Source organism: Anolis sagrei, chromosome 3 (assembly GCF_037176765.1).
Source record: "Anolis sagrei isolate rAnoSag1 chromosome 3, rAnoSag1.mat, whole genome shotgun sequence".
Taxonomy (NCBI): domain Eukaryota; kingdom Metazoa; phylum Chordata; class Lepidosauria; order Squamata; family Dactyloidae; genus Anolis; species Anolis sagrei.
Genome location: NC_090023.1, coordinates 4,214,728 through 4,237,442, shown reverse-complemented (window position 1 = coordinate 4,237,442; position 22,715 = coordinate 4,214,728). Strand labels below are relative to the sequence as shown.

General features: G+C 46.9%; 1 protein-coding gene across 2 annotated transcripts in view; it reads left to right on the top strand.

The window, feature by feature from the left end:
- Positions 1-22,715, top strand: part of ARAP1 (ArfGAP with RhoGAP domain, ankyrin repeat and PH domain 1) — a 207,682-nt gene that overhangs the window by 5,259 nt on the left and 179,708 nt on the right. Inside the window, exon 1 of one of the 2 annotated variants that reach the window (XM_067466422.1) lies at positions 17,656-17,677. The exons of the other annotated variant lie outside the window; for it this stretch is intronic. The gene's annotated coding sequence lies outside the window, so the exon portion shown is untranslated. Of the gene's footprint in view, positions 1-17,655; positions 17,678-22,715 lie in introns of those variants that run through there. 2 annotated transcript variants of the gene reach the window in all.

Genomic DNA, 22,715 nt, shown 5'->3' with positions numbered 1-22,715 from the left:
AGATATATAAATGGAAGGGAGGGAGAAGGAAAGAAAGAAGGAGGGAGGGAGGTAAGGAAGGAAGAAGATATAGAAATGGGAGGAACGAAGGAAGGAAGGAAGGAAGGATGGAAGGAAGGAAGGAAGGAAGGAAGGAAGGAAGGAGATATATAAATGGAAGGGAGGGAGAAGGAAAGAAAGAAGGAGGGAGGGAGGTAAGGAAGGAAGAAGATATAGAAATGGGAGGAACGAAGGAAGGAAGGAAGGAAGGAGATATATAAATGGAAGGGAGGGAGAAGGAAAGAAAGAAGGAGGGAGGGAGGGAGGGAAGGAAGAAGATATAGAAATGGGAAGGAGGAAGGAAGGGAAGAAAGAAGGATGGAGGGAAGGAAGGAGATATAGAAATGGAAAGGAGAAGGAAAGAAAGAAGGAGAGAGGGAGGGAGGGAAGGAAAGAAGATATAGAAATGGGAGGAAGGAAGGAAAGAAAGGAAGGAAGGAAGGGAAGAAAGAAGGAAGGAAGGAAGGAAGGAAGGAAGGAGATATAGAAATGACAAAATCAATTTTTGAGTGATGGTCACTCCTGGGTTAGTTGGTGTTTTGTGTCCAAATTTGGTGGCAATTCGTCCAGTGGTTTTTGAGTTATGCTAATCCCACAAACGAACATGACATTTTTATTTGTATAGATGAGTCTACACTGACCCTATAATGCAGTTCCAAACCTTGTCGATCCAGATCAAGTTTCCAAGCCACTTGATCTTAGAGAAATTGCATTTTTTTTTAACTCGCAACTCTTTGCGTTGCAGGCTGAAGGTTAGAGCTGCCTTTGTTGCATTTTCAGTTTGGACACAGATTAGAATGAGCGGGGAGGTCAGCTTCCTCTTCACCTTTTGTGTGTGTTTTTGAGCATTAAGTGTGATTTCCTGTTGACATTTGCACCTTGCGTTGTGTGCGGTCTCATTCTATAATGACTGTGCATTGCCTTTGTCATCTTCATGCACATTGCCATAAACCAAAGCACTAGAATCATAGGATCCTAGTTTGGAAGGGGCTCCCCAAAGGCCATCTAGTCGGTTTGGAGGATGATGGACCACAGATTATGGGATTTGCAGTACCTTCACTCACTTCCAGAGATCACTACGATTTCCATGAATGATGAGCCTGGACTAAACTTTGGCTCCCATAGACCACTGCAATGCCCACCACTGATGAAACTGGACCAAACTGGGCACACAGAACCCCCATGACCCACTTTATATCCTGGTGTGGTTTGGAGGAGGCAGGACCATGGATGATGGGATTTGCAGTACCTTCACTCACTTCCAGAGATCACTACGACTTGCACGAATGACGAGCCCGGACTAAACTTGGCACACAGACCCAATGTGGCCCATTTAATGTTCTGGTACAGTTTGGTAGGGGGCCCAACCATGGATGATGGGATTTGCAGTATCTTCATCCAATATACCTCCCACACACCATTGTGAGGCCCACAAATGATTAAACTGGACCAAACTTGGCACATAGAACCCTCCATGACCCACTTTACATCCTGGTGTGGTTTGGAGGAGGCAGGACCATGAATGATGGGATTTGCAGTACCATCACTCACTTCCAGAGACCACTGTGACCCACACCAGTGATGGATCAAGACCAAACATGGCACACAGACCCAATGTGGCCCACTTAATGTTCTGATACAGTTTGGTAGGGGGCCCAACCATGGATGATGGGATTTGCAGTATCTTCATCCAATATACCTCCCACACACCATTGTGAGGCCCACAAATGATTAAACTGGACCAAACTTGGCATATAGAACTCTCCATGACCCACTTTACATCCTGGTGTGGTTTGGAGGAGGCAGGACCATGAATGATGGGACTTGCAGTACCTTCACTCACTTCCAGAGACCACTGTGACCCACACCAGTGACGGATCAAGACCAAACGTGGCACACAGACCCAGTGTGGCCCACTTAATGTTCTGATACAGTTTGGTAGGGGCACCTACCATGGATGATGGGATTTGCAGTATCTTCATCCAATATACCTTCCACACACCATTGTGAGGCCCACAAATGATCAAACTGGACCAAACTTGGCATATAGAACCCTCCATGACCCACTTTACATCCTGGTGTGGTTTGGAGGAGGCAGGACCATGGATGATGGGACTTGCAGTACCTTCACTCACTTCCAGAGACCATTTAGACCCACACCAGTGATGGATCAAGACCAAACATGGCACACAGACCCAATGTGGCCCACTTAATGTTCTGGTACAGTTTGGTAGGGGCCCCAACCATGCATGATGGGATTTGCAGTATCTTCATCCAATATACCTCCCACACACCATTGTGATGCCCACAAATGATTAAACTAGACCAAACTTGGCACATAGAACCCTCCATGACCCACTTTACATCCTGGTGTGGTTTGGAGGAGGCAGGCCCATGAATGATGGGATTTGCAGTACCTTCACTCACTTCCAGAGACCACTATGAACCACACCAGTGACGGATCAAGATCAAACACAGCACACGGAGTTCCCATGACCTACTTTACGTCCTGGTATGGTCTCTGGAGTGGCAGAACATGGATGATGGGATTTGCAGTACCTTCACTCACTTCAAGAGACCACTGTGACCAACACCAGTGACGAATCAAGACCAAACATGGCACACGGAGTCCCTATGTCCCACTCTACATCCTGGTGTGGTTTGGAGGAGGCAGGACCATGGATGAAGGGATTTGCAGTACCTTCACTCACTTCCAGAGACCACTGTGACCCACACCAGTGACGGATCAAGACCAAACATGGCACACGGAGTACCCATGACCTACTCTACGTACTGGTATGGTCTCTGGAATGACAGAACATGGACGGTGGGATTTGAAGTACCTTCACTCACTTCAAGACACAACTGTGACCCACACCAGTGACGGATCAAGACCAAACATGGCACACGGAGTCCCTATGACCCACTCTACATCCTAGTGTGGTTTGGAGGAGGCAGGACCATGGATGATGGGATTTGCAGTACCTTCACTCACTTCCAGAGACCACTGTGACCCACACCAGTGATGGATCAAGACCAAACACAGCACACGGAGTTCCCATGACCTACTCTACGTCCTGGTATGGTCTCTGGAGTGGCAGAACATGGACGATGGGATTTGCAGTACCTTCACTCACTTCAAGAGACTACTGTGACCCACACCAGTGACAGATCAAGACCAAACATGGCACACGGAGTACCCATGACCCACTCTACATCCTAGTGTGGTTTGGAGGAGGCAGGACCATGGATGATGGGACTTGCAGTACCTTCACTCACTTCCAGAGACCACTGTGACCCACACCAGTGATGGATCAAGACCAAACATAGCACACGGAGTTCCCATGATCTACTCTACATCCTGGTATGGTCTCTGGAGTGGCAGAACATGGACGATGGGATTTGCAGTACCTTCACTCACTTCAAGAGACCACTGTGACCAACACCAGTGACAGATCAAGACTGAACATGGCACACGGAGTCCCTATGACCCACTCTACATCCTGGTGTGGTTTGGAAGAGGATGGACCATGGACAATGGGACTTACATTTGGGAGTTGTAGTCCACCCGCATCCACTGAACCCAGTCGACATTGGATGTAGACTAAACTTGGAGCACAGACAAACAATGCCTTTATCAAATAATATAATATAATATAATATAATATAATATAATATAATAATCTAGTCTGGAGTTTGTTTATATTGTGTTCAAAGTTTTAGAATTGTTTGGAGAAGTTCTTTTTTATGGACTAAAAGTCCCAGAATCCCCAGCTGGTATGACTAACTGGGAACTATCATCAGTAGCCAAGCTTGTGTAAACAGGGAAGTTAAAAGCAGTTTGATGAGCTCTTAAAGGCTAATCTATTTATTTATTTTGGCAGAAGCTTTCATGGGCTTATTATTGTGGCGTGTCTTCTCTTCAAGGCGTTTCCAATTTGTCATAAGGGTTTTTTTGGCAAGATTGGTTCATAGAATCATAGAATCAAAGAGTTGGAAGAGACCTCCTGGGTCATCCAGTCCACCCCCATTCTGCCAAGAAGCAGGAATATTGCATTCAAAGCACCCCTGACAGATGGCCATCCAGCCTCTGTTTAAAAGCTTCCAAAGAAGGAGCCTCCACCACACTCGAGGGCAGAGAGTTCCACGGCTGAACAGCTCTCACAGTCAGGAAGTTCTTCCTCATGTTCAGATGGAATCTCCTCTCTTGTAGTTTGAAGCCACGGCTCCATTGCAGAGAGTTCCACTGCTGAACGACTCTCACAGTCAGGTTCCTTTGTTTTCCTCTGAGTTTGAGGGAGTGTTCATTCCACTGGGTTTCCATTGGAATGGATTCAATCCATTCGAACCCTGGACTGAAGAGTCACCGTCCAAAGCTCAAACCACGAGTTGACTTCGAAGTTAATTAATAAGTAATTGGTTACGTAAAATATTTCCTGGTGTGTCATCCTGGAAGGCATATGCGGATGATAATAATCTATATAAATAAAAATGTAATGTTAGTTCGTGCTACCATCAGAACTCAAAAACCACTGGACGAATTGACACCAAATTTGGACACAAGACACCCAACAGTCCAATTTATGTCCTCCACTCAAAAAAATTGATTTTGTCATGTAGGAATTGTCATTGCTGGGATTTATAGTTTACCTACAATCAAAGAGTATTCTGAACTCCACCAATGATGGAATTGGGCCAAGCTTAGCACGCAGGGCTCCCATGATCAACAGAAAAAACTGGAAAGGTTTGGTGGACATTGAACTTGAGTTTGGGAATTATAGTTCACCCACATCCAGAGAGCACTCAAACAATGATGGACCTGGATCAAACTTGGCACGAATATTCCATATGCCCAAATATGAACACAGATGGAGTTTAAGGGAAATAGACCTTGACATTTGGAAGTTGTAGTTGCTGGGATTTATAGTTCACCTACAATCAAAGAGCATTCTGAGCTCCACCAATGATGGAATTGAACCAAACATGGCATACAGGACTTCCATGAACAACAGAACACACTGGAAGGGTTTGGTGGGCATTGACCTTGAGTTTCGGAGTTGTAGTTCACCTACATCCAGAGAGCACTGTGGACTCAAACAATGATGGATCTGGACCAAACTTGGCATGAATATTCCATATGCCCAAATATGAACACAGATGGAGTTTGGGGGAAATAGAACTTAACATTTGGGATTTGTAGTTGCTGGGATTTATAGTTCACCTACAATCAAAGAGCATTCTGAGCTCCACCAATGATGGAATTGAACCAAACATGGCATACAGGACTTCCATGACCAACAGAACACACTGGAAGGGTTTGGTGGGCATTGACCTTGAGTTTGGGAGTTGTCGTTCACCTACATCCAGAGAGCACTGTGGACTCGAACAATGATGGATCTGGACCAAACTTGACACAAAAATTCCATATGCCCAAATATGAACACAGATGGAGTTTGGAGGAAATAGACCTTGACATTGGGATTTGTAGTTACTGGGATTTATAGTTCACTACAATTAAAGAGCATTCTGAAACCCACAAACAACAGAAATGGGGCAAACTTCCCACACAGAACCCCCATGACCAACAGAAAATACTTAAGGCCATCCAGTCCAACTCTCTTCACCAGGGCAAGAAAACGTAATCAGAGCCCTCCTGACAGAGAGCCATCCAGTCATAGATAGAGATAGAGAGATAGATATGATTCACACACGCACACACACACATATAGTCTCATAGATTTGAAAGAGACCCTTAAAGAAGGACAATGATGTGTTGCATGTTCCAGAGAAGGCAAACCAGACACAAAATCTGCCTACTAGTATTAAAAAACTCTAAAATTATAACAGCTAAACAACAGAGAGGAAGAAACCAGGCACAGATTAACACCTCCCAGCAAGAGATTTTCCCAGGCTCAGGCAGGCCTTCAAATGCTAATGAAGGTGATCAGCTAAACATTCACACCTAACTGCAGCAGGGAAGAGCTCCTTGCCCCACTCCAGCCATTCCACAGATATATAAACCCATTTTTCCTACTTCCAACAGACCTCACTACCTCTGAGGATGCTTGCCATAGATGCAGGCGAAACGTCAGGAGAAATGCCTCTAGAACATGGCTCTATAGCCTGAAAAAACCCACAAGAACCTAGTGATCCCAGCCATGAAAGCCTTCGACAATACATTAATAATAATTCGGCTCATAATTGCACCATTTGGCTTATTAAAAGCCAGTTACTTTGGACTTCATTGGATGCATCAGCCCTGTAGGATAATAATAATAATAATAATAATAATAATAATAATAATAATAATAAATTTATATTCTGCTCTATCTCCCTAAAGGGACTCAGGGCGGATTCTAAACATAAAAGGAAAACATTTAATGCCCGAATACAATGAATGGAGTTTGACCCCACTTTAACTGCCTTGGCTCAATGCTATGGAAAACTGGGAGTTGTAGTTTCACAAGATCTCCAAGGCCCAAAAGTGCGGGTGCATTGCCAAACTACAGAATCCCATGACAGTGAAAGTGTCAAAGCCAGTTACTTTGGACTTCATTGAATGCATCTGCACTGTAAAATGAATGGAGTTTGACCCCACTTTAACTGCCTTGGCTCAATGCTATGGAAAACTGGGAGTTGTAGTTTTACAAGGTCTTCAAGGCCCAAAAGTGCGGGTGCATTGCCAAATTACAGAATCCCATGACAGTGAAAGTGTAAAAGCCAGTTACTTTGGACTTCATTGAATGCATCTGCACTGTAAAATGAATGGAGTTTGACCCCACTTTAACTGCCTTGGCTCAATGCTATGGAAAACTGGGAGTTGTAGTTTTACAAGGTCTTCAAGGCCCAAAAGTGCAGGTGCATTGCCAAACTACAGAATCCCATGACAGTGAAAGTGTAAAAGCCAGTTACTTTGGACTTCATTGAATGCATCTGCACTGTAAAATGAATGGAGTTTGACCCCACTTTAACTGCCTTGGCTCAACGCTATGGAAAACTGGGAGTTGTAGTTTTGCAAGATCTTCAAGGCTCAAAAGTGCGGGTGCATTGCCAAATTACAGAATCCCATGACAGTGAAAGTGTCAAAGCCAGTTACTTTGGACTTCATTGAATGCATCTGCACTGTAAAATGAATGGAGTTTGACCCCACTTTAACTGCCTTGGCTCAATGCTATGGAAAACTGGGAGTTGTAGTTTTACAAGGTCTTCAAGGCCCAAAAGTGCGGGTGCATTGCCAAACTACAGAATCCCATGACAGTGAAAGTGTCAAAGCCAGTTACTTTGGACTTCATTGAATGCATCTGCACTGTAAAATGAATGGAGTTTGACCCCACTTTAACTGCCTTGGCTCAATGCTATGGAAAACTGGGAGTTGTAGTTTTACAAGATCTTCAAGGCCCAAAAGTGCGGGTGCATTGCCAAACTACAGAATCCCATGACAGTGAAAGTGTCAAAGCCAGTTACTTTGGACTTCATTGAATGCATCTGCACTGTAAAATGAATGGAGTTTGACCCCACTTTAACTGCCTTGGCTCAATGCTATGGAAAACTGGGAGTTGTAGTTTTACAAGATCTTCAAGGCCCAAAAGTGCGGGTGCGTTGCCAAACTACAGAATCCCATGACAGTGAAAGTGTCAAAGCCAGTTACTTTGGACTTCATTGAATGCATCTGCACTGTAAAATGAATGGAGTTTGACCCCACTTTAACTGCCTTGGCTCAATGCTATGGAAAACTGGGAGTTGTAGTTTTACAAGATCTTCAAGGCCCAAAAGTGCGGGTGCATTGCCAAACTACAGAATCCCATGACAGTGAAAGTGTCAAAGCCAGTTACTTTGGACTTCATTGAATGCATCTGCACTGTAAAATGAATGGAGTTTGACCCCACTTTAACTGCCTTGGCTCAATGCTATGGAAAACTGGGAGTTGTAGTTTTACAAGGTCTTCAAGGCCCAAAAGTGCGGGTGCATTGCCAAACTACAGAATCCCATGACAGTGAAAGTGTCAAAGCCAGTTACTTTGGACTTCATTGAATGCATCTGCACTGTAAAATGAATGGAGTTTGACCCCACTTTAACTGCCTTGGCTCAATGCTATGGAAAACTGGGAGTTGTAGTTTTACAAGATCTTCAAGGCCCAAAAGTGCGGGTGCATTGCCAAACTACAGAATCCCATGACAGTGAAAGTGTCAAAGCCAGTTACTTTGGACTTCATTGAATGCATCTGCACTGTAAAATGAATGGAGTTTGACCCCACTTTAACTGCCTTGGCTCAATGCTATGGAAAACTGGGAGTTGTAGTTTTACAAGGTCTTCAAGGCCCAAAAGTGCGGGTGCATTGCCAAACTACAGAATCCCATGACAGTGAAAGTGTCAAAGCCAGTTACTTTGGACTTCATTGAATGCATCTGCACTGTAAAATGAATGGAGTTTGACCCCACTTTAACTGCCTTGGCTCAATGCTATGGAAAACTGGGAGTTGTAGTTTTACAAGGTCTTCAAGGCCCAAAAGTGCGGGTGCATTGCCAAACTACAGAATCCCATGACAGTGAAAGTGTCAAAGCCAGTTACTTTGGACTTCATTGAATGCATCTGCACTGTAAAATGAATGGAGTTTGACCCCACTTTAACTGCCTTGGCTCAATGCTATGGAAAACTGGGAGTTGTAGTTTTACAAGATCTTCAAGGCCCAAAAGTGCGGGTGCATTGCCAAACTACAGAATCCCATGACAGTGAAAGTGTCAAAGCCAGTTACTTTGGACTTCATTGAATGCATCTGCACTGTAAAATGAATGGAGTTTGACCCCACTTTAACTGCCTTGGCTCAATGCTATGGAAAACTGGGAGTTGTAGTTTTACAAGGTCTTCAAGGCCCAAAAGTGCGGGTGCATTGCCAAACTACAGAATCCCATGACAGTGAAAGTGTCAAAGCCAGTTACTTTGGACTTCATTGAATGCATCTGCACTGTAAAATGAATGGAGTTTGACCCCACTTTAACTGCCTTGGCTCAATGCTATGGAAAACTGGGAGTTGTAGTTTTACAAGATCTTCAAGGCCCAAAAGTGCGGGTGCGTTGCCAAACTACAGAATCCCATGACAGTGAAAGTGTCAAAGCCAGTTACTTTGGACTTCATTGAATGCATCTGCACTGTAAAATGAATGGAGTTTGACCCCACTTTAACTGCCTTGGCTCAATGCTATGGAAAACTGGGAGTTGTAGTTTTACAAGATCTTCAAGGCTCAAAAGTGCGGGTGCATTGCCAAACTACAGAATCCCATGACAGTGAAAGTGTCAAAGCCAGTTACTTTGGACTTCATTGAATGCATCTGCACTGTAAAATGAATTGGGTTTGACCCCACTTTAACTGCCTTGGCTCAATGCTATGGAAAACTGGGAGTTGTAGTTTTACAAGGTCTTCAAGGCCCAAAAGTGCGGGTGCATTGCCAAACTACAGAATCCCATGACAGTGAAAGTGTAAAAGCCAGTTACTTTGGACTTCATTGAATGCATCTGCACTGTAAAATGAATGGAGTTTGACCCCACTTTAACTGCCTTGGCTCAATGCTATGGAAAACTGGGAGTTGTAGTTTTACAAGATCTTCAAGGCCCAAAAGTGCGGGTGCATTGCCAAACTACAGAATCCCATGACAGTGAAAGTGTCAAAGCCAGTTACTTTGGACTTCATTGAATGCATCTGCACTGTAAAATGAATGGAGTTTGACCCCACTTTAACTGCCTTGGCTCAATGCTATGGAAAACTGGGAGTTGTAGTTTTACAAGATCTTCAAGGCCCAAACGTGCGGGTGCATTGCCAAACTACAGAATCCCATGACAGTGAAAGTGTCAAAGCCAGTTACTTTGGACTTCATTGAATGCATCTGCACTGTAAAATGAATGGAGTTTGACCCCACTTTAACTGCCTTGGCTCAATGCTATGGAAAACTGCTGATATGGCAGGAGGTATGTAGACTTTGTATTTCTAGGCGCAAAGATGACTGCAGATGCCGACTGTGGCCAGGACATCAGAAGACGTTTCCTTCTTGGGAGGAGAGCAATGTCCAGTCTCGATAAAATAGTGAAGAGTAGAGACATCAGACTGGCAACCAAGATCCATTGCCTAGTCCAAGCCATGGTCTTCCCTGTAGTCACCTACGGATGTGAGAGCTGGACCTTAGGGAAGGCTGAGCCAAGGAAGAGAGATGCTTTTGAGCTGTGGTGTTGGAGGAAAGTGCTGAGAGTGCCTTGGACTGCGAGAAGATCCAACCAGTCCATCCTCCAGGAAAGAAAGCCCGGCTGCTCATTGGAGGGAAGGATACTAGAGACAAAGTTGAAGTCCTTTGGCCACATCATGAGGAGACAGCAAAGCCTAGAGAAGGGAATGATGTTGGGGAGAGTGGAAGGCAAAAGGAAGAGGGGCCGACCAAGGGCAAGATGGATGGATGGCATCCTTGAAGGGACTGGACTGACCTTGAAGGAGCTGGGGGCGGTGACGGCCGACAGGGAGCTCTGGCATGGGCTGGTCCATGAGGTCATGAAGAGTCGGAGGCGACTGAACGAATGAACAACAACAACATGTAGGATTATTGTGTCCAATTCTGGGCACCACAATTCAAGAGAGATATTGACAAGCTGGAATGTGTCCAGAGGAGGGCGACTAAAATGATCAAGGGTCTGGAGAACAAGCCCTATGAGGAGCGGCTTAAGGAGCTGGGCATGTTTAGCCTGAAGAAGAGAAGGCTGAGAGGTGATATGAGAGCCATGTATAAATATGTGAGAGGAAGCCACAGGGAGGAGGAGGGAGCAAGCTTGTTTTCTGCTTCCTTGGAGACTAGGACGCAATGGAACAATGGCTTCAAACTACAAGAGAGGAGATTCCATCTGAACATTAGGAAGAACTTCCTGACTGTGAGAGCCGTTCAGCAGTGGAACTCTCTGCCCCGGAGTGTGGTGGAGGCTCTTTCTTTGGAAGCTTTTAAGCAGAGGCTGGATGGCCATCTGTCAGGGGTGATTTGAATGCAATATTCCTGCTTCTTGGCAGAATGGGGTTGGACTGGATGGCCCATGAGGTCTCTTCCAACTCCTTGATTCTATGATTCTATAAGTAAGTGCAGTGTGCGGTGTGCAGTAATCTTAGTTCTACTAAAGTGCTTCTAGGACTTGGTATTGGAGTTGTAGTTTTACAAAATCTTCAAGGCCCAAAAGAGCGGGTGCGTCGCCAAACTACAAATCCCAGATTCCCATGACATGAAAGTGGGGTCAAACTGCATCCATTCTGCAGTGTAGATTGCCCCTTGTAAAACTACAACTTCCATGCTCCCAAAGCATTGAGTCCTGGGCAGTTAAAGTGGGGTTGAACCGCATTCGTTCTGCAGCATAGATGCACCCATTGTTGCTGACTATGGAAATATAAGAGCAAGAATGCCTCTTCCATAATGAACGAGTGTAATGTGGCTTTACTCAAGCGAAATCCCATTTGAAAAGCTGTTCTAGCTGCCCAACTAGCAGGGTGGAGGAATGTGGCGTGTTCTTTCATGCCAGGCCCCAAATGCCTCCAAGGTCAGAGTTTTCAGCAATGTATTTTGGGCCGTTGCTTTTGCAGAGCGGTTCAACAGAGTGGAAAAGCAGGCTGCAGCAAAGACTGCTCCTTGCACTTGTTTCCAGAGGAATTTCCCCCAATTGGAGCTGGTTGGACTGCTCCTCCCTGTGTCCCCAGTAGCCCCAGGCTCCTGGGAGTTGCAATCCAGTATCTAATTGTCTTTTCTGGGTCGTGGAGTAAGGAAGAGGAAGCCTCAGGGCAAGAACGCGGCCTTGAAAAACATCTCCCTTTATGCATTCTATTTATTTATTTGTTTATTTACTAGCCATACCCCTCACGCGTTGCTGTGGCCAACCTTCCCTCTTTCTCTCCTTCTTTCCCTCCTTCCTTCACTCCCTCTTTCCTACCTTCCTTCCCGTCTTTCCTTCTCTTCTTCCTTCCTTCTCTATCTCTTTCCTTCCTTCCCCCTTTTTCTCTCTTTTGCTGTCTCTCTTTTCTTCCTTCTCTCTTTCCTTCCCGTCTTTCCTTCTCTTCTTCCTTCCTTCTCTATCTCTCTCCTTCCTTCCCCCTTTTTCTTTCTCTTCTGCTGTCTCTCTTTTCTTCCTTCTCTTTCCTTCCCTCCCTCTTTCTCTACATCTTCCCCCCTTCCTTCGCTCCCTCTTTCCTTCCTTCTTTCCCTTTTTCCTTTCCTTCTTCCTCCCTTCTCTATCTCTTTCCTTCCTTCCCCCTTTTTCTTTCTCTTCTGCTGTCTCTCTTTTCTTCCTTCTCTCTTTCCTTCCCTCCCTCTTTCTCTACATCTTCCCCCCTTCCTTCACTCCCTCTTTCCTTCCTTCTTTCCCTTTTTCCTTTCCTTCTCTCCTTCCTTCCTTCTCTAACTTTCCTTCCTCCCTCCCTTTTCTTTCCCTCCCTCTTTCTCTCCTTCCTTCCTTCTCTACCTCTTTCCTTTCTTCCCCCTTTTTCTTTCTCTTCTGCTGTCTCTCTTTTCTTCCTTCTCTTTCCTTCTTTCCTTCCCTCCCTCTTTCTCTACATCTTCCCCCCTTCCTTCGCTCCCTCTTTCCTTCCTTCTTTCCCTTTTTCCTTTCCTTCTCTCCTTCCTTCCTTCCTTCCCGTCTTTCCTTCTCTTCTTCCTTCCTTCTCTATCTCTCTCCTTCCTTCCCCCTTTTTCTTTCTCTTCTGCTGTCTCTTCTGCTTTTCTTCCTTCTCTCTTTCCTTCTTTCTCTTCTGCTTCTCTTCTGCTTTTCTTCCTTCTCTCTTTCCTTCCCTCCCTCTTTCTCTACATCTTCCCCCTTCATTTGCTCCCTCTTTCCTTCCTTCTTTCCCTTTTTCTTTCCTTCTCTCCTTCCTTCCTTCTCTACCTCTTTTCTTCCTTCTTTCTCTCTTTGCTTCCATGCTTCCTTCTCCCTTTCCTTCCTTCTTTCTTTCATTCCCTCTTTCCTTCCTTCCTTCCTTCCTTCCTTCCTTCCTTCCTTCCTTCCTTCCTTTTCTCCCCTTCCCTCCCTCTTTCTTCCCTTTTTTTCTGTATTGTCATTTAGCTTTTGGGGGCTTTTTAAGTCCCTTCTGGTGTGTTTTTCAATGTTTTTATGAGTGAAGGACATACATTGGGTTGTTAGGTGTCTTGTGTCCAAATTTGGTGTCAATTCCCCCAGTGGTTTTTGAGTTCTGTTAATCCCAAAAACCAACATTACATTTTTATTTATATAGATTTACAGTGTTTCTATTCCACCCTTCTCTCCTCGCAGGGGACTCAGATTGGATTACAATGCACATATACATGGCAAACTTTCAAATCCATTTAAACATACAACATATATAGAGAGACACAAGCAATTTAACACTCCAGCTTTTCTGGCATCATGAGGGTATGCTCAATTCCAGCCACAGGGGGAGCTGCTGCTTCACCATCCACTTGTGACATGTGAGTCCTTGATGGAGTACTTCCTCATTCTTCTGCATGCTGCTGGGAGGTTTTATGATGTTGTAAATTAGTTAAATTAGCCTTCCCGCCTCCAGCAAAGGATCACCGCCTTGTCGGTGATCCTTTAGGCCTTCCCGCATAAAATGGTGCCTAAATTTCCTACTTGACAGATGCAACTGTATTGTCGAAGGCTTTCATGGCCGGAATCACTGGGTTGTTGTTGGTTTTTTTGGGCTATATGGCCATGTTCTAGAGGCATTCTCTCTTGACATTTCGTCTGCATCTTTGACAAGCATCCTCACTACCTCTGAGGATGTTTGCCATAGATGCAGGCGAAACGTCAGGAGAGAATGCCTCTAGAACATGGCTATGTAGCCTGAAAAAACCCACAACAACCCAGATGCAACTATCTTTTGGGCTGTATAGGTCAACAGCAAGCTAGACTCTTAGTGGTCGGGAGCTTACTCTAATCCGGAAAAGGAAAAGGACTTGAGACTGTTATGAATTGTAGGAGTTGGAAGTCCAAAACACCTGGAGGGAGGGACCAAGTTTGCTCAGGCCTGGCTTATTCTATTCTGCTTTGGTTAGACCTCACCTGGAATAATAATTCTGTGTCCATTTTTAGGCAAAGCAATTTAAGGAATGGATGGACAGGATGGAAGGTGTCTAGAGAAGGATGACCAAAATGGTCAGCTCTGGAAAGCAAGCATCTCTATAAGGGTCAGCTTAAGGAATAGGATCGGCTTGGAGAAAGTTTAGAAGGGACCTGAGAGGTATGTTTCAGCATTTGAAATATGCCACATTGCGGAGGAGGCCAAGCTTGTTTTCTGCAGCTCTGGGATTGCCACTTGTCAGGAAGGTTTGGTTTGTGTATTCCTGAATGGAGAAGGGGGTTGGACTGGATGTCCTTTGAAGGTCCCTTCTAGCTCTGGTGCATTATGGACAGCTTTTGAAAGTTGTGTGTTCTCCAAATTTGGAGGTCTTTAAACAGTCTGGATGGCCATCTGTCAGGAGAACTTGGTTTGTGCATTCCTGCTTGGAGAAGGAAGTTGGACTAGATGGTGTTTGGGGGTCCCTTCCCACTCTAGGATTCGTTCTGTGATCAGGAGAAAGAAGTTGGACTGGATGGCTTTTGGGGGGTCCCTTCCAAGTCTAGTATTCATTCTGTGACCAGGAGAAAGAGGTTGGACTGGATGGCACTTGGGGGTCCTTTTCAACTTTGGGATTTGTTCTATGATCAGGAGAAGGAGGTTGGACTAGATGGCCTTTGGGAGTCCCTTCCAACTCTAGGGTTCGTTCTATGATGAGGAGAAGGAGGTTGGACTGGATAGCCTTTAGGGGTCCCTTTCAACTCTGGGATTTGTTCTATGATCAGGAGAAGGAGGTTGGACTGGATTGCATTTGGGGGTCCTATTTCAACTCTAGGATTCATTCCACAGTTCTACAAAAAGAGCCTAGGCAGGCATCTGTCAGGAGGGCTTAGTTTGTGCATTCATGCTTGGAGAAAGGAGGTTGGATGGCCTTTGGGGGTCCCTTTCAACTTTAGCATTTGTTGCATGATCAAGAGGTTGGACTAGATGGCCTTTGTGGTTCCCTTCCAACTCTAGGATTCGTTCTATGATCAGGAGAAGAAGGTTGGACTGGATGGCCTTTGGAGGTCCCTTTCAATTCTTGGGGGTCCCTTTCAACCCTGAACGGGACCATCTTCCACTTGGAAACAGAGCCTGGGTGGCCATCTGTCAGGAGAGCTTGATTTGTGCATTCGTGTTGGAGAAGGAGGTTGGACTGGATGGCTTTTGGGGGTCCCTTCCAACTCTAGGATTTGTTCCATTATCAGGAGAAGGAGGTTGGACTGGATGGCCTTTGGGGGTCCTTTTCCAACTCTAGGATTCATTCCACAATTCTTCAAAAAGAGCCTAGGCAGCCATCTGTCAGGAGGGCTTGGTTTGTGCATTTGTCCTTGGAGAAGGAGGTTGGACTAGATGGCCTTTGGGAGTTCTTTTCCAGCTTTAAGTTTCATTCCACGATTCTACAAACAGAGCCTAGGCAGCCATCTGGGTGCATTCCAGCTCTGGTGCATTATGGGCAGCTTTTGAAAGTCATGTGTTCTCCAGACTTGGAGGTCTTTAACCAGAGTCTGGATGGCCATCTGTCAGGAGAGTTTGGTTTGTGCATTTGTGTTGGAGAAACAGGTTGGACTGGGTGGCTTTTGGGGCTCCCTTCCAATTCTAGGATTTGTTCTACGATTCTGTAAACAGAGCTGGGATTGCCACTTGTCAGGAAGGTTTGGTTTGTGCATTCCTGTATGGCAGAAGAGGGTTGGACTGGATGCCCTTTGGGGGTCCTTCTCCAACTCTAGGATTAATCCCATGATTCTATAAACAGAGCTGGGATTTCAGGAAGGTTTGGTTTGTGCATTCCTGTATGGCAGAAGGGGGTTGGACTGGATGCCCTTTGGGGGTCTCTTCCAACTCCATGATTCTATAAACAGAGCTGTGATGGCCATCTGTCAGGAGGGCTTTGATTGTGTAGCGGTAGAGCCGGATGGTCCTTGGATTGTCTTCCAGTTCTATGAACCTTTGCAGAGTTCATCACCCATATCTCCAAGCAGGAGTGCACAAAAGAAGCCCTCCTGACAGATGGCCACCCAGACCTCCAAATCTGGAGAACATATGACTTTCCAAAGCTGTCCAAGGCCTACTGACAGGTGGTCATCTATCCCAGCCCAGATGTTGTGGAGATATGGGTGTTTTGTGGGCATGAAAAATGGGGCATTAAAAATATCTCCCCCGCATCCATCTAAGCTGAAGAGCTGGTGTTGTCCGTAGACCCCTCCAAGGTCATGTGGCCAGTATGGCTGCATGGAGTGCCGTTGCCTTCCACCCGGAGTGGTACCTATTGATCTACTCACATTTGCACGTTTCCGAACTGCTAGGCTGGCAGAAGCTGGGGCTGACAGCGGAAGCTCACCCCGCTCCCCGGATTCGAACCAGTTCTGTGTGCCAAGTTTGCTTCAATTCCATCATTGGTGGAGTTCAGAATGCTCTGATTGTAGGTGAACTATAAATCCCAGCAACTACAACTCCCAAATGACAAAATTATTATTATTATTTGAGTGATTGTCACTCCTTGGGTTAGTAGGTGTCTTGTGTCCAAATTTGGTGGCAATTATGTTATGTTAATCCCAGAAACGAACATTACATTTTTATTTATATAGATGACGATAATAGTGACGATGATGACGATGACAATAACAACAACCACACTTGGCAAGCGTCCAATGCAACAGCCAGCATAGTGAACTTGCTTACTGTGGAATTACTAGGACGTGGAACAATGGCTTCAAACTACAGGAGAGGAGATTCCATCTGAACATGGGGAAGAACTTCCTGACTGTGGGAGCCGTTCAGCAGTGGAACTCTCTGCCCCGGAGGGAGTGTGGTGGAGGCTCCTTCTTTGGAAGCTTTTAAGCAGAGGCTGGATGGCCATCTGTCAGGGGTGATTTGAATGCAATATTCCTGCTTCTTGGCAGAATGGGGTTGGACTGGATGGCCCATGAGGTCTCTTCCAACTCTTTGATTCTATGATTCTATAACCGTGAGAGCCGTTCAGCAGTGGAACTCTCTGCCCCGGAGTGTGGTGGAGGCTCCTTCTTTGGAAGCTTTTAAACAGAGGCTGGATGGCCATCTGTCAGGGGTGCTTTGAATGCAATATTCCTGCTTCTTGGCAGAATGGGGTTGGACTGGATGGCCCATGAGGTCTCTTCCAACTCTTTGAATCTATGATTCTATGATTCTTCCCAAAAAGCATCTCTGCGGAGCCTTTTGCTGCCATTATGAACCTTGGCTGGCCCCGGGAATCTGCGGGCAAACTGGGCCGGTGCCAGCTTTGCTTTTATATTCCCGGCGAGGGCTCTCTGCTCCAAAGGCACCCCCATTTACCCCCACATTCCTTCTCCCCCCCCCCAATTGCCAGGCTGAAATGGCGCAGGCCGTGGCCACTTTCTCCTGCCTGCGTGGCCAACGTGGGGCTCTCTGTCCTTCCTCTTTCTTCACATCCCTCTCCCAGACTTTTCCCTCAAAGGGTTTCTTTGTACAATAAGAGGAATGTGCCAAATGCGCAGCGGCGGAGGAGGCCGATGTGGGCCGCCGGTCAAAGGAGGGATATACCACTGGCGCTTGGGGGCAGGTAGGTCTCTCCGCCTTGGAGGACCCACTTTGGGGTCACGTGAGGTCCCCTCTTCTTTGACTTCCCCTCCTTTCAAATGTTATGTCATGTCGCTTAAGGAATACGTCGGGCCTTTTCGGAACAGGCACCTTGTTGTGTTGTCGGAGGCTTTCATGGCCGGAATCACTGGGTCGCTGTGAGTTTTTGAGCTGTACAGCCATGTTCCAGCAGCATTCTCTCGTGATAGCCATGTATAAATATGTGAGAGGAAGCCACAGGGAGGAGGAGGGAGCAAGCTTGTTTTCTGCTTCCTTGGAGACTAGGACGCAATGGAACAATGGCTTCAAACTACAAGAGAGGAGATTCCATCTGAACATTAGGAAGAACTTCCTGACTGTGAGAGCCGTTCAGCAGTGGAACTCTCTGCCCCGGAGTGTGGTGGAGGCTCCTTCTTTGGAAGCTTTTAAGCAGAGGCTGGATGGCCATTTGTCAGGGGTGATTTGAATGCAATATTCCTGCTTCTTGGCAGGGGGTTGGACTGGATGGCCCATGAGGTCTCTTCCAACTCTTTGATTCTATGATTCTATGATTCTATGACGTTTTGCCTGCATCGGTGGCTAATGGAGATCTGTGGAAATGAGGCCAGTGGAGCGTATGTATACCTGTGGCATAATGTCCAGGGTGGGAGAAAGAACTCTTGTCTGTTTGAAGCAAATGTGAAGATTGCAGTTAACAGGTATCTATGGTATTTATTTGTTTATTTGTCGTGTCAGAGCAACCAGTCCATTATATTACATTTCTAACAGAACAAAGCAAACAAACAGAAAAATACAAAACTTGTGAGTTTGGTGGTTGGTTAAATGTCCTTTGACCAGTAGCTGGCCCCTTGGAGTGCCTCTGGTGTTGCCGCAAGAAGTTCCTCCCTTGTGCATCATGTGGCAGGGCTCAGGTTGCATTGCAGCAGGTGGTCAGTGGTTTGCTCCTCTCCGCACTCGCATGACGTGGACTCCACTTTGTAGCCCCATTTGTTAAGGTTGGCTCTGCATCTCGTGGTGCCAGAGCGCAGTCTGTTCAGCGCCTTCCAAGTTGCCCCGTCTTCTGTGTGCCCAGGGGGGAGTCTCTCATTTGGTATCAGCCATTGATTGAGGTGCTGGGTTTGAGCCTGCCACTTTTTATTATTTATTTATTTATTTATTGCTTGCACTTATTAACCGCCGCTCTCAGCCCTAGGGCGACTCGTGGCGGTGTACAAAAACACAGAAAAGACAATTTACAATAAGTCAAGACAACAAAACAACATTCTACTAATACATAACATCTAATTATACTAAAAATCCGCTTCGTCTTATCGTGGGGTCATAATCAATCTCATAGTCATAGTCCGTTCCGGTCGTCATTTCCAATAACATAGCACTCAGTTGAAGGCCATCTCGAAAAGCCATGTTTTCAGGCCCTTACGAAAGGCCATAAGGGAGGGCGCCTGTCTAATTTCAGCAGGGAGGGAGTTCCATAGCCGGGGGGCCACCACCGAGAAGGCCCGCTCTCTCGTCCCCGCCAGGCGTGCCTGTGAGGCAGGCGGGACCGAGAGAAGGGCCTCCCCAGATGATCTCAAGGTCCTCGTGGGCTCGTAGGCCGAGATGCGGTCCGCAAGGTATTTTGGGCCGGAACCGTTTAGGGCTTTGTAGGATAACACCAGCACCTTAAATTGGGCCCGGTAGCAAATCGGCAGCCAGTGGAGCTGGGACAACAAGGGCGTAGTACGCTCCCTGTGTCCTGCTCCTGTTAACAACATGGCTGCCGCGCGCTGGACTAGCTGAAGCTTCCGGGCCGTCTTCAAGGGCAGCCCCACGTAGAGAGCGTTGCAGTAGTCGAGGCGGGATGTGACCAAAGCGTGTACCACCGTGGCCAAGTCAGACTTCCCAAGGTACGGGCGCAGCTGGCGCACGAGCCGAAGCTGTGCAAATGCTCCCCTGGTCACCGCTGAAACCTGGGGATCCAGGCTCAGCGATGAATCCAGGGTCACACCCAAGCTGCGAACCTGCGCCTTCAAGGGGAGTGCGACCCCGTCCAGCACAGGCTGTAACCCTATACCCTGTTCGGCCTTGCGACTGACCAGGAGTACCTCTGTCTTGTCTGGATTTAATTTCAGTTTGTTCGCCCTCATCCAGACCGTTACAGCGGCCAGGCACCGGTTCAGGACCTGGACAGCCTCCTTAGTAGCAGGTGGGAAGGAGTGACAGAGTTGGACGTCATCTGCGTACAGATGACACCGCACCCCGAAACTCCGGATGATCTCACCCAGCGGCTTCATGTAGATGTTAAACAGCATGGGGGACAGTATAGAGCCCTGAGGAACCCCACAGGTCAACGGCTGTGGTGTTGAACAGGAGTCCCCCAGTAACACCTTCTGGGTACGACCCTCCAGAAATGACTGGAGCCACTGCAAAGCGGTGCCCCCAAGACCCATCTCTGCAAGGCGCCCCAGAAGAATACCGTGGTCGACGGTATCGAAGGCCGCTGAGAGGTCCAGGAGCACCAACAGGGACACACTCCCCCTGTCTAGCTCCCGGCGCAGATCATCCACTAAGGCGACCAAGACCGTCTCGGTACCATGCCCCGGTCTGAAACCAGACTGTGCCGGATCCAGATAATCCGTGTCTCTCAAGAATACCTGGAGTTGTGAGGCCACCACGCTTTCCATGACTTTGCCCAAGAAGGGAAGATTGGAAACAGGCCGAAAGTTGTCAAATTTAGTGGGGTCCAGTGATGGTTTCTTCAACAGCGGCTTTATAATAGCCTGTTTTAGGCTCGCTGGAATCTTGCCTTCCCGAAGGGAGGCATTAACCACCACCGTTACCCACTCAGCCAATCCCCCTCTGGCCTCTCTCAGAAGCCAGGATGGGCAGGGGTCTAGGATGGACGTGGTGGGCCTCATTCCTCCAAGTATCTTGTCCACATCCTCGGGCTTCACAAACTGAAAAGAATCCATCAAAATAGGACAAGCAGGTGCTTGTGTCACATCCACAGAGACTGCATTTAATGTGGTGTCCAGCCCAGAGCGGATCAAAGCGACTTTGTCTGCAAAGAACCGAGCAAATGCTTCACAGCGCGTGGCCGAATTGTCAGGGCTCCCGCCTGAAGTAGGGGGAGTTAAAAGACCTCTGACAATCCGAAACAACTCCGCCGGACGGTTTTTTGCAGACGCAATAGTAGCTGCAAAGAAAGTTTCATATGCCCTTAGAAAGGACACAAACCGTGCTCGATTTGGCTCGCTTGGGTCCGAGCGCCACACGCTCTCTAGTTCCCTCTTCCTTCGCTTCATCGCTGCCAGCTCCTCAGTGAACCAAGGAGCTGGTTTAGCTCGGTTATTTGAGAGGGGACGTTCCGGAGCGATCCTGTCAATAGCCCTGGTCATCTCCCCATTCCAGAGAGCGACCAAGGCCTCGACATGGTCACCTACCGAGGTGGCGGGAAAATCCCCAAGAGCCGTCAGGAATCCATTCGGATCCATAAGCCTCCAGGGGCGGACCATCTTAATAGGTCCTCTACCTTTGCGGAGGTTAGGGGGCGCAGTGAGCCTAAATCTGATCAGGAAGTGGTCGGTCCATGGCAACGGAGAGATAGACAACTCCTCCACACCGCCACCGCCACCCTGCTCCCATCCCTTTTGGACTCTCGCTTGCTAAGGTGTTCCAGCGAGTGTCTCTGTAGATCTTAGAAACCTATTTCTAGATTTAAGTCGTTGACGTGCTGGCTGATACCCAAACAGGGGATGAGCTGGAGATGTCCCTGCCTATATGGCCATGTTCCAGCATCTATGGCTAAAGGCATCCTCAGAGATCTGTGGAAATGAGGCTAGTGGAGCGTATGTATACCTGTGGAATAATGTCCAGGGTGGGAGAAAGAACTCTTGTCTATTTGAAGCAAGTGTGAAGGTTGTGTTTAGAAGGTATCTATGGTAGCACAGTGGATTAAACAGCTGAGCTGCGCAACATACTAACCAAAAGGTTGGCAGTTTGAATCCGGGAAGTGGGGTGCGCTCCCACTGTTTGCCCCAGCTTCTGCCAACCTAGCAGTTCAAAAACATGCAAGTGTGAGTAATAATAATAATAATAATAATAATAATAATAATAATATTAACAATATGATGTGGTGGCAAAAAAAGCCAATGGGATTTTGGCCTGCATCAAGAGGAGCCTAGTGTCTAGATCTAGGGAAGTCATGCTCCCCATGCTCTATTCTGTTTTGGTTAGACCAGACCTGGAATATTGTGTCCAATTCTGGGCACCACAATTCAAGAGAGATATTGACAAGCTGGAATGTGTCCAGAGGAGGGCGACTAAAATGATAAAAGGTCTGGAGAACAAGCCCTATGAGGAGCAGCTTAAGGAGCTGGGCATGTTTAGCCTGAAGAAGAGAAGGCTGAGAGGAGATATGATAGCCATGTATAAATATGTGAGAGGAAGCCACAGGGAGGAGGAGGGAGCAAGCTTGTTTTCTGCTTCCTTGGAGACTAGGACGCAATGGAACAATGGCTTCAAACTACAAGAGAAGAGATTCCATCTGAACATGAGGAAGAACTTCCTGGCTGTGAGAGCCGTTCAGCAGTGGAACTCTCTGCCCCGGAGGGAGTGTGGTGGAGGCTCCTTCTTTGGAAGCTTTTAAACAGAGGCTGGATGGCCATCTGTCAGGTGTGATTTGAATGCAATATTCCTGCTTCTTGGCAGAATGGGGTTGGACTGGATGGCCCAGGAGGTCTCTTCCAACTCTTTGATTCTATGATTCTATGATTGTGATAATGACAAGGGTGAGGGGAGAGCCTCCCCCAAGGATCTAAGACCTTGAGCTGGTTCGTGGAGAGAGATCTGGTCACAAAGGTAGGCGGGTCCCAAACCATTTAGGCCTTTGTAGGTGATAACCTGCACTTTGAATTGGGACTGGAAGACAAACTGCAGCCAGTGAAGCTCCTTAAACAGGGGAGTTGACCTTTCCCTATAATTCACCCCAGTTATTCATTTGGCTGCTGCATGTTGGGCGAGTTGTAATTTCTGGGCCGTCT